The 14823-nt window shown below is 39.4% G+C and overlaps 1 long non-coding RNA gene across 1 annotated transcript in view; it reads right to left on the bottom strand.

Moving 5' to 3' along the window:
• Positions 1-6666: 6666 nt before the first annotated feature.
• LOC131080282 (uncharacterized) overlaps positions 6667-14823 on the bottom strand; it is a 43970-nt gene continuing 35813 nt past the window's right edge. The window contains exons 7-9 of the long non-coding RNA XR_009114150.1: positions 13318-13373; positions 8660-8739; positions 6667-7665 (exon numbers count right to left, since the gene is read on the bottom strand). This is a non-coding gene — a long non-coding RNA (uncharacterized LOC131080282). The remainder of the gene's footprint in view (positions 7666-8659; positions 8740-13317; positions 13374-14823) is intronic.

The raw sequence follows: 14823 nt of genomic DNA on the forward strand, positions 1-14823 counted from the left end.
CAACAGAATGTCTCCATAAAAACGTATGGATCCCATTATGTATGGCATCAGTAAAAATCTATGGTCCAACAGTCTCTGTGCTCTCCAACAGTTTTCCTGATTTTTTTGGCCTGGAAGTTGTCTCTGCTTCCAGTAGACTCCCCTTCCCTGGCACATGGTTTTGGGGTGGCATTAAACAGCAAACATCAGGAAACTGCTACTACTGCCTCCCCATCCTCTGCTGAGCCTCCCAGGCCCAGGCAAGCAGCCATTCAAGCTCCTTGCTGTCCCTCTGGCTCCTCCTGTCTCTCCTGTTGGGATGTTCACAAGGATGTGCAGGTGTAGATCCTTGGCTTCCCCAGGGAACTTCCAACCCCATCATGAGGCTCTCACAAAGATCCTCACCTCACACTACAGCTCTTGGCAAAGCCCAGCTAGTCCTAAAAAAGAACCCCAGACACTTATTTTGACAGCTTTTGAAGGTATCTGACTTTCTTAGTGGCTTTTTCCCTTCTGTCTTTAATAACTTCACCTTCTAATTAGGTCCCAGGAAGATACATCTCCTCATTTAACTTAAAAGGTTCATTGACCCTCTGGCATACTGCTATAACCCAGTAACCTGTGAGTACACTAATTAGGACATTATAAAACACTGACTTGATCTGCACACTTCACATTCAGAGGAAGGGACGTGTGCTGTGTTGCAAAGAGAGCTGGCTGAAGCAAGGGAAGCCCAAAGTGAAGGAAAAATTAATAATTTAGGAGAGAAAGTTGGGATTATTCACAGGAAGAAGAGATTGATTTGAGCAGCAAACTTCAAGGAGAGTTGTTAAGGGCAGCACTCAATTTGCTTCAAGAAAGCTCCAGGAGCAGTAAAGAATAAAAAGAGAGCAAAAGGCAGGAGAGGGAAGGGCAGCAATCACTCATTGACTTCTGTAACACCTTCCTACTGCAGCAGAGTCACAGTAACAGAGCACATAAGAAACCAGCCAAGAGTCAGCTCTTGTCACATGCTGCTCCTGGTGTGACCTGTGAGATGCAGATGGTCCCAAATTGTCTCCACTGCATTCATACAAACAGCAATTTAGCTTCACAAGGATATTCATGCAAATTCAGGAGGCACAATTTAAGAGGCACAAGGAAATCACAGCACCTTTCTTAAAGTGTTTTTCTTGTGAAGGCAACTGCCTCATTCTATTCTTATTTACTAGTACATTATTTTTCAGCCAATAAAAGTGGAATGTGTCAAAACAGCTGACAGCACCAAAGAGCCAGAGACAGATGAAACTGCAGATACAAGCTGGGGCTATACATCACTGAGGGTATGAAGCAGGATTTCAAGCACTTGTTTCAGACATCCCTGAAAGTAATGGCTTATGAACCACATCCTGGGCTTTTTAATAATCACAGATATACTGCCTTCAACAGGAGTGCACTGCTAAATATACGTGTACTGATGCCCAACATGATACTCTAAAACAAGTGTATCGGGCTCAGATCTATGTCAAAACAAAAAACACATTAAGGGTGTACATGGAACTGTACTTGTACCAATGAAAAATGTAGCTCATTAAATTGCTAGATTTAATGACAAGATTGTTAACATTGCAGAGATATCTACAAAATCCTTTGGATCATCCTGGATTATCTCTTCAGCTATTCCTCTTACATAATTTTTAATTTCCTTGGCTGTTAATCCTGTTACGGAGGAGGTTTTGAACATACACTTTAATTTTGCAAATTGATTTCCATGATAGCCCTTTTTCATTGTGCCCCTTCACTGTTCAAGCTCTGCAATAATATTATGTAATGGAGCCCACACATCACCCTTCCCTCTTTTATAAAACAGTCACATCACACCATGTACTTTTACAGGCACCTCAGAAAAATGATTTGCTGGTTACAAAACCCACACACAATTCTTTTTTTTTTCTTTCTTTTTTTTTTTTTCCCACAGAGATCCTGATTTGCTTTTTCAACATCAGTTATTTATCCCTGTAGCAGCCTGAAAAAATAGGCAACGTTAGTCACTGCTGTAAATCCTGAATAAGCGATGTTAACAATTACAGTTTACAAAACTGTTACTGCAGGAGACACCTCAAAGTTCATCAATGAAATAAAGTGTGCCTTAAAGTCTAGTGCTATTCCTATTAATCAAAGCTTTCCTACTTTACAGAAGCAGGCACACTTTGAGGGTATGCGTGTCTGGGGAGCTCAGCTTGCTGTAATTCCATAAACATTTGTCTTTCCTGCAGAGACACGAAGGGGTTCAATCAGGTTTGATATGACCTGGAGTGAAAATACTGGGGTGCAGCTCAGTGACTGAGGGACACACCTTCTACCTCACCAGATATGTGTCTTTGAAACTGGTCCCTTAAAGCCCTGCATTTCATGTTTGGCCAGGAGAAAGAGGAAAGGCTGTGCTGATGCACAGACAAACTTCAATTCCTGTTCAAAAAACTTTTCTCCCTGTTTTTGACTTTTTCTTTTTAAATTCTCCATTATTTTGGAAGACAGAACACTACTGCATCCACAGTGCACCAAATGGCTTGAAAAGAAGGAGTTTCTGGAAGAAACAGCTATTCCAGCTTTACTTGGTATCTGACCAAATTCTTTCTCTCAAGTATCATCTTTATCAACCATGCTTTGTTTTCACATTAGAAGAAAATTTTCCCCTAGATGGTCAGCATGAGATCTAGGTAAGTGTGGGATGGTAATTCTGGCATTTGATTGTTTAAAGCTGACTTTATGCCAATGATAAACAAGCCTCAAAGGACACATTCCAGTCAAAGGCAATGTTTGTGTAGATTTCAGGACTCCATCTCTCTCCAACAGGCTGCTACCCAGCCTTTCCACAATCAGCATAGGAACTCACTAATGTTCCCATTTTGTTTCCGTATTTTCCTTGCTGTGATACAAAGAGGTTCATGGGAAGCTTTAGAAAAATCTTCCATAAGAGATTATGCAATGAAAGACATTTCCTGTGCTCAGACAGACTTGATCTCCAAACACTATGAAAAATTTTGCAAATAATTGTAACTATATGAGCCAACTCTCGTCTAAGCTGTCAGAAAAGATTGGGAAGCACTTGCAAAAGACTAAGGGCATTTGGAAGCATGTCAGAAGGATTAAATAAGGAAAAAGAATTGTGGGGGTCTTTGAAGGAGATGGCACAGAGAAGAAAAGAATGGAGAGGAGAAGACAGCATAAATAATGTTTCAAAGCTGGAAGTGTCATAATCAGGTCAAAAGGGAAAAAAAGATGGCTTTAGCAATCTGTGGGTTTATAGCTTGAACGGAGATCAGAGAGTGTGTGTTATCACAGACAAGGAAGGATGTAAAGAGTTCTGGAGAAGGAGATGTAAAATTGTTTCAGTCCAAGTTTTCTCACTGTAGAGCTCAAAACCTCGGTGTCCGAGCCTTACTTAAGAGCATCACTATCAAAATACAAGCAGCATTCATAACCATTTCTTCTCCTCCTTTTACCCAATCCCACATTTCACAGTTTAATAAGTCACCATGGTGGATGAAAAGCCTTTCTTTGACCACATTTAAGCTGTTGGGCTATTTACACAGCAAGTGCAAAAGAAAAAAGCTGCCCTTGAGTTTCCATTCTCCACCAGCCTTGCCAGCAAAGGAAATCTGCACCAGTTTAGGAAAAGCTCACATTTTATGTGGCTGTGGGTAGAAAAGAAGGAGATGAGCAGGTAGCAACAACCCTGTCTCTCTCTTAGTTTGGGGTTCATTCCAGCTGCATTATTTACACTTAGGCTTTGGGTTTTGGCATTTTTCCTTTAATTTTATATCTCTATTAACTCACATATATTATGATAAGAGAATAAGGTTAGGCGTACAAAGTCAGCTATTCAAATCCAAAATTCAGGATGTCTTCAAAAATCAGTATCAGGGCACGTAGAATTGAAGCAGTGTGCCACAGACCCACCTTGATACAAAATCACTCTGAGTAAAAGGTAACCCTGTGTCTCTATCCTGTATGAACCAAGAAATGTGGTTGGATAATGGCCTTTGCAAGTGTTTTCTGGCATCAGAGAAACAAATGTACACCCTTGTCCTCTGGTCCTCTGGGTGCAGGATGTTCAATATCCTCAGGTCTCAGCCACTCCCTCTATCACCATTTTCCTGGTCTTTTATTTTCTCTTCCTGCCCAGGCACCTCACCTTTCTCTGCCCTGCTCCAATTCCCTCACTTTTATTATTGGAAAATGCTCTCCCACTTCTGCTGAAACAAAGAAAGTCTTAAAAGGAAAAGGCTTCTTTTAGAGTCAGGAGATCCAGTCCAGCCCCATGTTGTTCAGAAAAATTTGATATTGTTCAAGTTAGATCATCAGGGAAAAAAGAATTAAACTGAAACATACTAATTGAAATTCATTCAGCAAAAATTAGCTCTTTCAGAGCCCCTCTGGTCAGGAGTAAACCCCACTCATGGCCTCTGACCACAGATGAATGTGATGATAGGTGATCCTTTTTCTTTTTTTTTTTAAGAAAAGGCAAGTACGAACTCTGTTTGTTCAGCATGTCCACAGTCCCACTTCTGGGAGCCAACATAGTCATACCAATATATCACTGTCACTGCTTGATAAACAGCCCCAGATTTATGACAGGCACAGGACCCTAAAATAAACATATAACAAACTGTTCTGAGACCAGTAGAAGAAGCAAAGCCTGACTTATTAGAGATGAGTTATGGCTGAATTTGCTAACAAACTAAGCTCTGACCAATCCTTTTCCCTTGGCTGAAACAGCCAAAACACTTATTTCAGAAGTGGTCTGCCCAGTGCAATTGAAGATGTGCTCATGTCATTCTGTCCCTTACTGGTCCCTCCCCTTTTTTTTCCTAGTCAACTTTTCAACATCAAACCTGTTAGAAAATTGTGTATCTATGTCCTCTATCTCCGTTTCAAATTCAGCAAAACAGCTTGAAAGTCACTGGAGAAATTATACATATATGTGTATTCTCTTCACACAGACATTAGTTGAAACAATAAATCTTAGATCTGTGCAGGAAACAGATATTTTCATAGTTTTCCAAGTACTGATACAATTTTTCTCTTATTAAACATGTCTATAATATCTAATTATTCTGTAGATCATACAGGTCTGTAGGTCATTTTTAGATGATAGAAATTCAAAATTCAAATTATGATATGAGTGACCTGCAAAAACCTAGTGAGAAATAACTATTTAGAGAGCAATGAGTCAAAGCCAGTCTGTGGTGCCTCTGACTGCTGATCCATGTTCATGCAGCAAAGGCACACACACTGCTGTGGGGCACCTATGCCAGAAGCTTCTGGGTCAAGCCCCTAAAGATCTTTCAACTTGACCTTTCTTTCTTAAATGTCTTAGTGAGGATATCCAATACAAAAATATCCTGGTATATTTGATTTGATTTCTCTGTATTATAGGAGGAATGATGGTGCCTTCCCATCAGTACAGTTTACACTACAGGGAGCAAATGATTGCAAAACTCAATGACAGTGAAGACAAGGACCTAATGTGAAGTATCAGTGACAAAAATTAGTGGGGAAATAAGGGGAAAATTAAGAACTGATAAGACAGAGGGAACAACCCCAAACCTCTGAATAACCTACAGCAATTTCCACACCCTTGAGAAATGCAAAGTTTTTTGAATTAATGTGGTTATGTAGAATACATATTTCTATTCCACCAGCCCATGTGAATACAGATTTCAGCCTTAGGAAGAGTATGTTCCTTCAGGGCACTCTGAAATACCTGTTCTGTTTATTCTATCCTTCCCTTTCCTATCCTACCAATTCCTATTCTTCTTACATCACACTTATCATTGCATCTTGTCACAATCTTTCAGCTGAATGTTACATAATATTACTCAAAACTGTTACATACAGTATTCCAAATGTTTCAGTAATTGTTTTATTCTCGAGACAATCTTTTACTAAAAATAAAAAAATGCATATTCATATTACACTAATTTATATATTTTAAAAATCCAGATAGTTTCACAAAATACAAAGTGAATCCTTTTGTTCCTAAAACTAAAATGGGATTTAATTAGACAGAAGGTAGCTCTTGGTGCTGGGGCTAGTAGAGTCAGCATCCCTACAGCCATTCCCATGGCCAGAAAATGCCAGCTGGTGGCTTTTGGTGATTTTTGTAGATCAGACACCAACAAATAATTTTGAACCTTTTGATTGCCTTTTGAAAACTACCCACTGGGCCTAATTTGAGTGTCCTTTTTCTTCTTGATTTCAAGAAGATCTGGGTGTAAGCTGCATATCTGAAACTCTCTGTGGTCCTAAGCTCAAGTGACTGTACGTTAAATATTGGAATAGTTTGAGTTTTTCATGAAAGGTGTCAGAAAGATGCTCCCTCCAGAATCAAAATTGCACTGGGTACTTTCACTCTAAGGGACTTCTGGGGACAAGTGCCATCCACTTAAACTTCAATATTTGCTGTTGTTTTTGAGTTTCACAGCTGTGTAGCTCCTGACCCACGTGCATTTGACCTGCAAGTCCTAAAGATGCACAGCACAAAGTGGTGTGACCTTGTAGAGTAAACCTTGGGGTCCCAGTGTTACAACAACAGGACAAAAAGATAGCTATGAAACTAAATAAAGTGCTCAAAGTTAAAATTTCTCTTTTAAGATCAATGAAAATATTTTATTTGAAGAAGTTATGGCCCATTGCTGTTAATAATGAGGCTGCTGCTGCCAGACAACCTAAGAGATATGTCCCTCCAGGCAATGGTACAGAATTAAAACCAAGTAAAAGAGACTACAATATATTAATTAATCATTGGACTTCCAGCTTCTCATTAACAGTCTCCACTGAAGTTTCAGTAATTCCTAAGCATTCCATAATAAAATAGAACCCACTTCAGGGATTCAAGCAACAACAGATTAATTCAGCAAACTTCTGAACCTAGTGTGGGGATTGAGTTCTAATCCTAAATCTAAGGAGGATTAAGGAGGAAAATACGATGAACACAGAAAGGCCAAGACAAAACCAACCAGCCAACCAAAAAACAATGAGGCAAGACAAGGCAAATTTTCTATTATATTAAATTTAAATATGTTAAATATTCTATTCTTTTTTCTCACAAAAACTGGAGGAGTTGGATTGCCTGATGCTATTAAGAGATTTTTCAAAGCAATATGAATGCTACCACCTACAAATTAAAGATTTGGAGATTTTGCTTGAGTTTTTTTTAATGGATTTTTTGGGGTTTTTTTTGTTGGTGGTTGATTGGATTGGGATTTTTTTACATTTTGACTTAATACATATAAAGTAAAGGGTTTAGTTAGTGAAGAACCAAAACCATCAAATTTGCTGAGACATTCTGAATACTCCATGACTCTAGTCAGATGCCAGGAAGCCTGAGTTCAATTATTCTGCACCTTGTGGTGAACAAAGATTTCTGTTGAGTTGTGTCAAGGCTGAAGTGTGAACTTATTAGACTTGCTACCCCTTTTTAGAGACAAGAAAATCTACAAGGGGAGCAGTGGACAAGCAGAGGAGGATCTGGCTAAGAACAAATCCTTTCATATGTGCATTCTGTGGCACAGTGTCACTTAGTCATGAGGAAGTGATGCAGGTCAAGGAGTCCTATTTTGGAGCCACATAAATAGAGTTTACTAAGAAATTTTACAGAACATTCAACTCCTGTGAATTTTCCTTAAATGTCCTGTGTTCCTAGAAAGAAAAAAAAAAAAAAAAAACAAAAAAAAAAAAAACAGAAAACCACTTTTCTTTTCCCAAGAGTTTCACTTTTCATCTTCAGCATGGTGTTACAAGTTCATGAGGATAAAAAAAGGCAGTAAAAGCAGTAAGTCAGTCCAGCCTATTCTAATAAACAATGTTACTCTTGCAGTCACCATCTGGCTAAATGGTGCCCCACTTCAAATACTAGCATTATGAGTTGCCATGGAAAAAAAAAAGTAATTCTAACATTTTTAACGTAAAATAAAGAAAAAGTCTACTCAATATATGTAAGAATGCCATAGTCTGGTAACTTTGAATTAGGTTTGCCATAATTTAGAGGAGTATAGAAAAATGCATTTCAGGACAGGCTGAGTTTTTCCTTAACAAAAGTTACAGCCATAATTTTTTTTTTTTCTAAATTAAGCCAGGATAACTCTAGAAGGGATCTGCATCAGTTCAATCAATATCATACTGATAAAATATTGTCTATGTAAGGCAGTGAAGAGCTAAGGAAATCACAAAGCTCTCAAAGAATCATAAAGAACAAACCCAGTGACTGTATTAGAGTGGTCCCCTCACCAGCACAATTGCAGTTCACACTTTACTTCTCTGTATTTCACTCTCAGTGCCAGGGACTCACTCAATACAAGGAAGTATGAAGACGAACAATGGCTCTTTTCACCTTTACAGAAGTCAGCTCCACAACCACAGTGAGCAGATATTCTGCACCATGCAATGACAGCAAGGAAGGATTCAGTTTTAAGTTTAATTCTGCTGTGCCACAAAGAAGCTGAAAAACTTTCTACAGAAAGTGAGGAATTTCTCAGCATGGATGAAACAGGCTTATGTCAGCTTATATTTGATATCTGTTCTTATTTTTGCCCATATTCAGAAAGATATTTTTAATGATATTTCTTTGAGTTTGAAAAGAAAATCAAGCTAGAAACAGTATAGGAATATTTAAAAGATTATCTGGACTACCTACCTGAAGTGGAGCACTATTGCATTACTGTACAATATACTCTTCAAAGAGATGGTGTCATAAGCAATAATCACTGCCTGAATCTGTGGAGCAAAAGGAAGAAATTAGGCTTGATTAATATATATTTTTGACTAAGTAATTCAACAGAACAAGACATGAAAAGGGAAAAGATCTTAGTACTGTGTTAACAAGTTCACAAAAATGCAGGGAGTGTAACATCTGTGAGCCAGATAAAGTAGGAGGCAGAGAAATAACAAATGAGACAGATGCTGTCAGAGATGGAGACTCACCTGGAGGATAAATTATTCTGTCTAACCATCTCTAGTTCAGGGACCTACAGCTCTCCCATGGGCTCTGACTTTTTTTAGCTGGTTTAGAATATTCCATTTTTCTGGGGTTGCAACGCTGTGAACATACTATAACTCATTTATATTGAGGATAATTTGATTTGGTTTTTTGTTAAATTTGTTTTGTGTCAAATGAAAACTCCAGGGATATTAGCTGCATTAATTCACACAATTACTAGCAATTTTTTACCAGTTGAATGTCATTTTGTCAACTTGGTAAAGATCAGTAAGACTAAAATAAAAAGAAAGCATGATTTTCAGACACATCTGTTAGCTCTCGGGGCTTTCTCACCCTCCTCAATACAGATGATGAACTACAAGCAAATGGGGCTCATTGGTTTCTTCCTGGTAATCCCATTGCACAAACTTATTTTACATCACCTTTGGGATGAGATACAACCAAATACACAAGCAAATATTCCTCTAAACTTGGTATTCTTATGATGTGAAATGTTTAGAAGTTCAAGATAACTTCCACATTGGAAACACAAAGAAGAATATGTAGCTAAGTTTGGGCCATTGTATTCAGAATGCTAATTTATAGGTATTTTGTATTAAAAGGATATAATCCACAATTTTTTAGTTTTCCTTTTATCAGTGAATATCTGTGAAAATCCAGAAGATTGCTCCCATGGTGACTTTGAACCACAAGTATGCTGACCTTTAAAAATCAACACCACTTTGTGGTTCCGTTCTTATCTTTCCTCTCACTGACAACCACGACAGACTGTCAATATCTCAGACCATGGACTGCCAGTGAGTCACCAACTGTTCAGATACCTCGTTATTCACAGTCCAGTTTCCTCCTCAAGCCTCAAGGGACCACTGGAATGGGAAGTGCAAGATGTTAGTTGTGATTCTGGATCTGGCACCTTGATAGAAAAGCTGTCCTGCCTTGACTCCTAAGGCAGGAGCAGCTGTATATCCAAGTGGCATTGAGTTTCACAGGGGGTTTTGGCATAAAAAATGCCTGTGCTGCTTTGGGGCCCCATGCTCTGGAAGGCTTTGCAGGGTACATTTTTTTTAAATTAGTTTCCTCCAAATAGCAACAGTAAAGAGAGGAACAGAAAACATTTTGTGTTGCACGATGAGGCCACATCCTTTCCCCAGGAGTGGCAATGCTGCTGCAGTCCCACCAGGATGAGCAAAAGGATGGGAAAGGCAGAGATTGCAGTGGAACAGAGCAGGGCTGCAGGGCCCCAGGAGGTGCTGGGCTGCACCAGCTGGGGATAGGGGAATGAGACAGGCTTGGCAGGCTGTGTCTGGAGCAAGGAGAAGAAGGGGAGAATGTGGGAATTTGGCTGGTGAGATGTTCGGTATGTGGTCACACTTTGGTCAGATAAAAGTGTTCTTTGGTTAGAGAAAAGAGGGGACAGAAAGAGATATTTTTCCAATATCAGCAAGAATCTAGGTCTTGAGGCAATATAAATCAAAATATAAATGTAGCTGCTGACCATGACAACCTAATACAGATTCTCACCTCTCTTCTTAACATGATACTGTTTTGCTAGTATCATGTCCAGCTTCTGCTCCAACCACGGCATGTTATTACAATGAACTTTGCAGCTTCTTTGGTTTCCTATGGAGATCTAGTAATCTGGTTGGTTTTTTTTTTTTCTTTTTTCTCAATTATCAAATAAAGACCAGCAGTAGGTACTTTTGTACAGCTGATTGAAGGGTCTTCCCATGCTTTTGACATGTATAAATGAATGCAACCAGTTACCACCATTGAGAGGAACTATAGAGAGCATTCACTAGGAAAAAATAAGCAAAACTCTTGTTGAAAATCCACCCTGGTGATTTTTGTATTACATATTTGTGTCCTTATAGTATTTAAACTCATTTTTTTGGTGATATTTTATAGAGGCATGCTTATAATCACACATAATTACCTGAGTAAGAAAAGAAATACTGACTTCCTAAAGAAACACAATAGAATTTTCAGATACTTGTTTCAAAGCACAGCAAAAGGTGTCAGAGAGCCCCCACACTTCAAAGTTTCTGACTCAAGCCCAACCACTGCAGCTCAGGTCCATGTAAAATCATCTGCTGAGGTCAAAAAAAGCAGGCCATTGCCTGTGTGACAGTGTCTGAAATAGCAAACCCTGCTTCTAATTACAGAGGTGCTTCCAGGTCTGCTTGGGTTCCTGGTGCTTTCAGCGCCTCAGTCAGAGCTATTTGGTGTTTTCTCTGGCTGCAGTCCTCATGCACCCCTTCAGACTGAGAGAGATAAACACATGGATGGGGCAACTCTCCAAAGCAGTATTGATCAAGAGTGCCTTTCTAATGGCTCCAGGTGGACTTTGGAGCAGGCCTTGGTGCTAGTGCCTATTATCTGAGCAAAATAAAGCTTCATGGAATTGTAGCCTAGCCATATAAAAACTGTGAGCCATCCTAGGAGCTGGCTACTGCATTGATTCCACAGATTAGAAGGTCTGTTCCTTTTTGTTTTTCAGAGGGAGGCATCAAAGCTCTGTGGCATATTAAGCATTGTCCATTAAGTATGATATGACAGGAAACTACCACCTGCTTCTACTTAAACCTCTAAAAATTGGTATCTTAAGCACAGAAAAGCCCTAAATGGTGAAGCACATCACTGTCTTGGGTGCTCAACAACAGTGAGGTGGAAGAGCCTATAAAAGGGTCTACCTGTTTAAGTCAGAAATGGCTGGAGACAGGTAGAGATGTGCAAAAGACTTTGCAATTAAACTGCTGTGTAAGAAAAACTCATTCAGAGCCTTCAGAGAATCAAGTTCCTGATTTACAATGAGCTCCTGGCCTCCTTGAGGAAGGTGCTGATAAACCGTGACTGGACTTTTCACCACTGGGAGCTGTGTGACTCATGTGGTTTCCTCCACCATGACAATTCCTCTTTAACACCCTCACTGCTGTTTCCAATTCCTGTGATCTCTAGGGGATGTCTAAACTCAGTTTTGGAGCTGTTTCTTCTATGGTGTGGACCTCCCTCACCCCTGGTGAAGTTCCAACACATCACAGCTCCTGGAAAAGCCTCTGCAGGGCTGTTTCACCAAGGGCAGATGATCACTGTAGGATCCCAACCCTAGAGCAATGAGGGAGAAGGAAGGGACAGAAAAGCTTCAACTTGAGTTAGTTGTCTTGAATGACATAACTGCAGTTATCTTCTTTCAAGATTACTAGGTTCAGTTTTCTTTTCTTTAAGTGTCTGATCTGAGGCTCTTTTCCTTGTTCCTCTAGCAAATTTGAGACTATTTATGTTTCTATTAATCTTCTATTAAGACATTTTTCATCTTTTGTTTTATGATCTCACATTGGCTTTCCTTTGATAAAACATCTATGTTAAGGCATTTCTCTGTGATATTTGGATATAACAGACTTTGAAACAAATTAGTCCTTGATTAGTCCCTGCCTCTTTCTCCTCTCTCTCTGTCTTTCCTTAAACTTATCCCAAAATTTCAGTGAAAAAAAATTTCAACTTAAAACTTGAATTCTTTAGATTAAAACATGTGCAGTGAGACTCACTACTTTTTTACCTGAAATGGGGTGGACAGCAGGTAGCATTTAGTGCATTCCATTTTTCTCAAAATTGCTATCTCTTATTTTTTCCTGCTGTTGTTCTGTACTTTTGCCATATCTGTATTGAAGAAAACATTACAAAAAGAGGAGAAAGGAGGATAAAATAGATTTTTTTTGCCTCTCTGGTGTCATTTCCTTCCCCTGTTGATTTCTGTGAAATGATCAAAGCCATCTACCAAGATAGCAAGAAAAGGCTTAAAACATGTTTGTCCTCTGGTTTCCTGCTGCTCTGCCTGTGCCTCTTTTTCCCTTTGCCATTTACAGCATTGGTAGCTTCATTAGCAAGGGACTACAACAACCAAACGTGCCCTGATTCTCCAGGGACTGTCCCCATCTTCAATCACTTATTTAGCTGCTGCTGTACATTCAAACCAGCCCCTTTTCCAGCTGGTTTGACCTGGCCAAACAAACAGGAGCAGCCCTGACCTGACAGTATGTCCTGATTGAGGGGATCCCTCCTGGGTGAACACAGCCTCACCTGGCACAGAGCCTCCCCAGCCATGCCAGGGAGGATACTGCAGCTCCTGATGCCCTGCCCTGGCCATTTAGAACTGCTTCTAAGTCACCTCTTGGACCTGAGGGTCATGCACCTCAGCCAAAAGTGGTCTCCACACCAGTCAAATAGAAGCAGGAGAAACAGATAGTCCAGGTTTGAAAGGGCAGGCACCTCACTCTTCACACCCTCCTCTTCCTTCTCACCTCCCAGGAACTGAGAGTTTTGCCACTGCTGACAGGGTCAGATTTTCACATCACACTTACCCCAAGGAATTGTAAAATGTCTGGCTTTTCTGCATAGAAACACGGATTCAGATGCACTGAAGGGAAACATGCAAAGATAAGTCAGCTCAACAGAGAAACCATGAGAATAATCATTCCCAGCCAGTGAAGGAAGCTGACAAACAATTCATTAGTGACCTCTAGAAGTTCAGATAATCAATGGTAAAGCATGCTCTGCCACCAAAACACATAGCTCTTCAGGGGATTTTCATGAGATCAAGATGATGCTGAAAACAGAAGGACTTCCCAACAGCTTGTTTAAGACCAAGAAGATACCAGTTCCTTTGGGAATCTGAAGAAATACATAACTAGCTTATTGTATAAAGAATACAAGTATTGTAAAAGGTGGTACCGTGTTTTTTGCAGGGACCTTCTATACAGATTCAGTGAATCACAGGAAATCTGATCTTTAAAAAAAAAAAAAAACAAAACAAAACCAACTCAACAAAAAACAAACAAACCAAACCAATAGTTCCCCTGTGTACAGCAAAGAAAATATTATATATTATTAAAATCAGTTGGTTATTGGAATTTTTTTTTTTAGCTGAGACAAAAAAAAAAAAAAATCAAGCAACAGCAACAACAACAACAACAACAACAACAAAAAACCAAAAAAATAAACCAAAAAAAAAACTGGAAAGAAAGCTACTATCTACAATCTTGGTACATTTAAATGTTTCCTTGATTTTATAAACAAGGTTGCACTGACAGGTGCAATACCAATGTCCATCCTGTGTGCCTTTGAAGACAGCCATCAAGGAAGGCTAAAACCAACATTATTTCCAGTCTAAAAATAAGCTCTGAAAGCACTGTACTCCATGTGTCTCTCAGTCATGCTTTGTTTCTTTTGCACTGCTCTGGCAGAAATGGGCTCTCAAACCAGCTGATAACACTGATCACCTTGCAGGGAGAGATAAAAGGAGTCTCTTTTTGAGAAGACTGAGAGCTCTTCTCTTGTCTGTCTTGCCACTGGGAAAACACTTGCAGTTCTGGACACTGATTTCTGAATCCAGGAGTGTGAAGGTAGCCCTGCTGTAATCACTACATGCTTCACCATGGGCAGAAAGTACAAATGAGTTCAGCATCCTCATTTCTGAAGAAAAATTGCTAAATCTTTTTTTTTTCTATTAGCATATGTAAATAGACCAGATAAGCCAGTTCTGCTTAACAAGCTGGTCTTGACTAAAATATCACTAAAATTAAGGAGCCTCTAGAACACTCTGCTTGACCAATACTGATGCTCTGATTTGCAGAAGACAGGTGAAATTGTGAGCTTGATCCTCTTTATTTCAACGCAAAGTGTTGAACAGATATCTACAAACCTTATGCTACCATCAAAAATTTCTTCATAGCAGGACAGCTGGCAAACAAATCTCTGAAATGACTATTCAGATAGACTCAGAAATAATGGAATTCAGGCCCATTCTGGACAGCCTTATGTGTCCACAGCAGAGGGACAGAATCTTCTCCCTCTACCTGCTGGTCACA

Source organism: Melospiza georgiana, chromosome 2 (genome assembly GCF_028018845.1).
Source record: "Melospiza georgiana isolate bMelGeo1 chromosome 2, bMelGeo1.pri, whole genome shotgun sequence".
Classification (NCBI taxonomy): domain Eukaryota; kingdom Metazoa; phylum Chordata; class Aves; order Passeriformes; family Passerellidae; genus Melospiza; species Melospiza georgiana.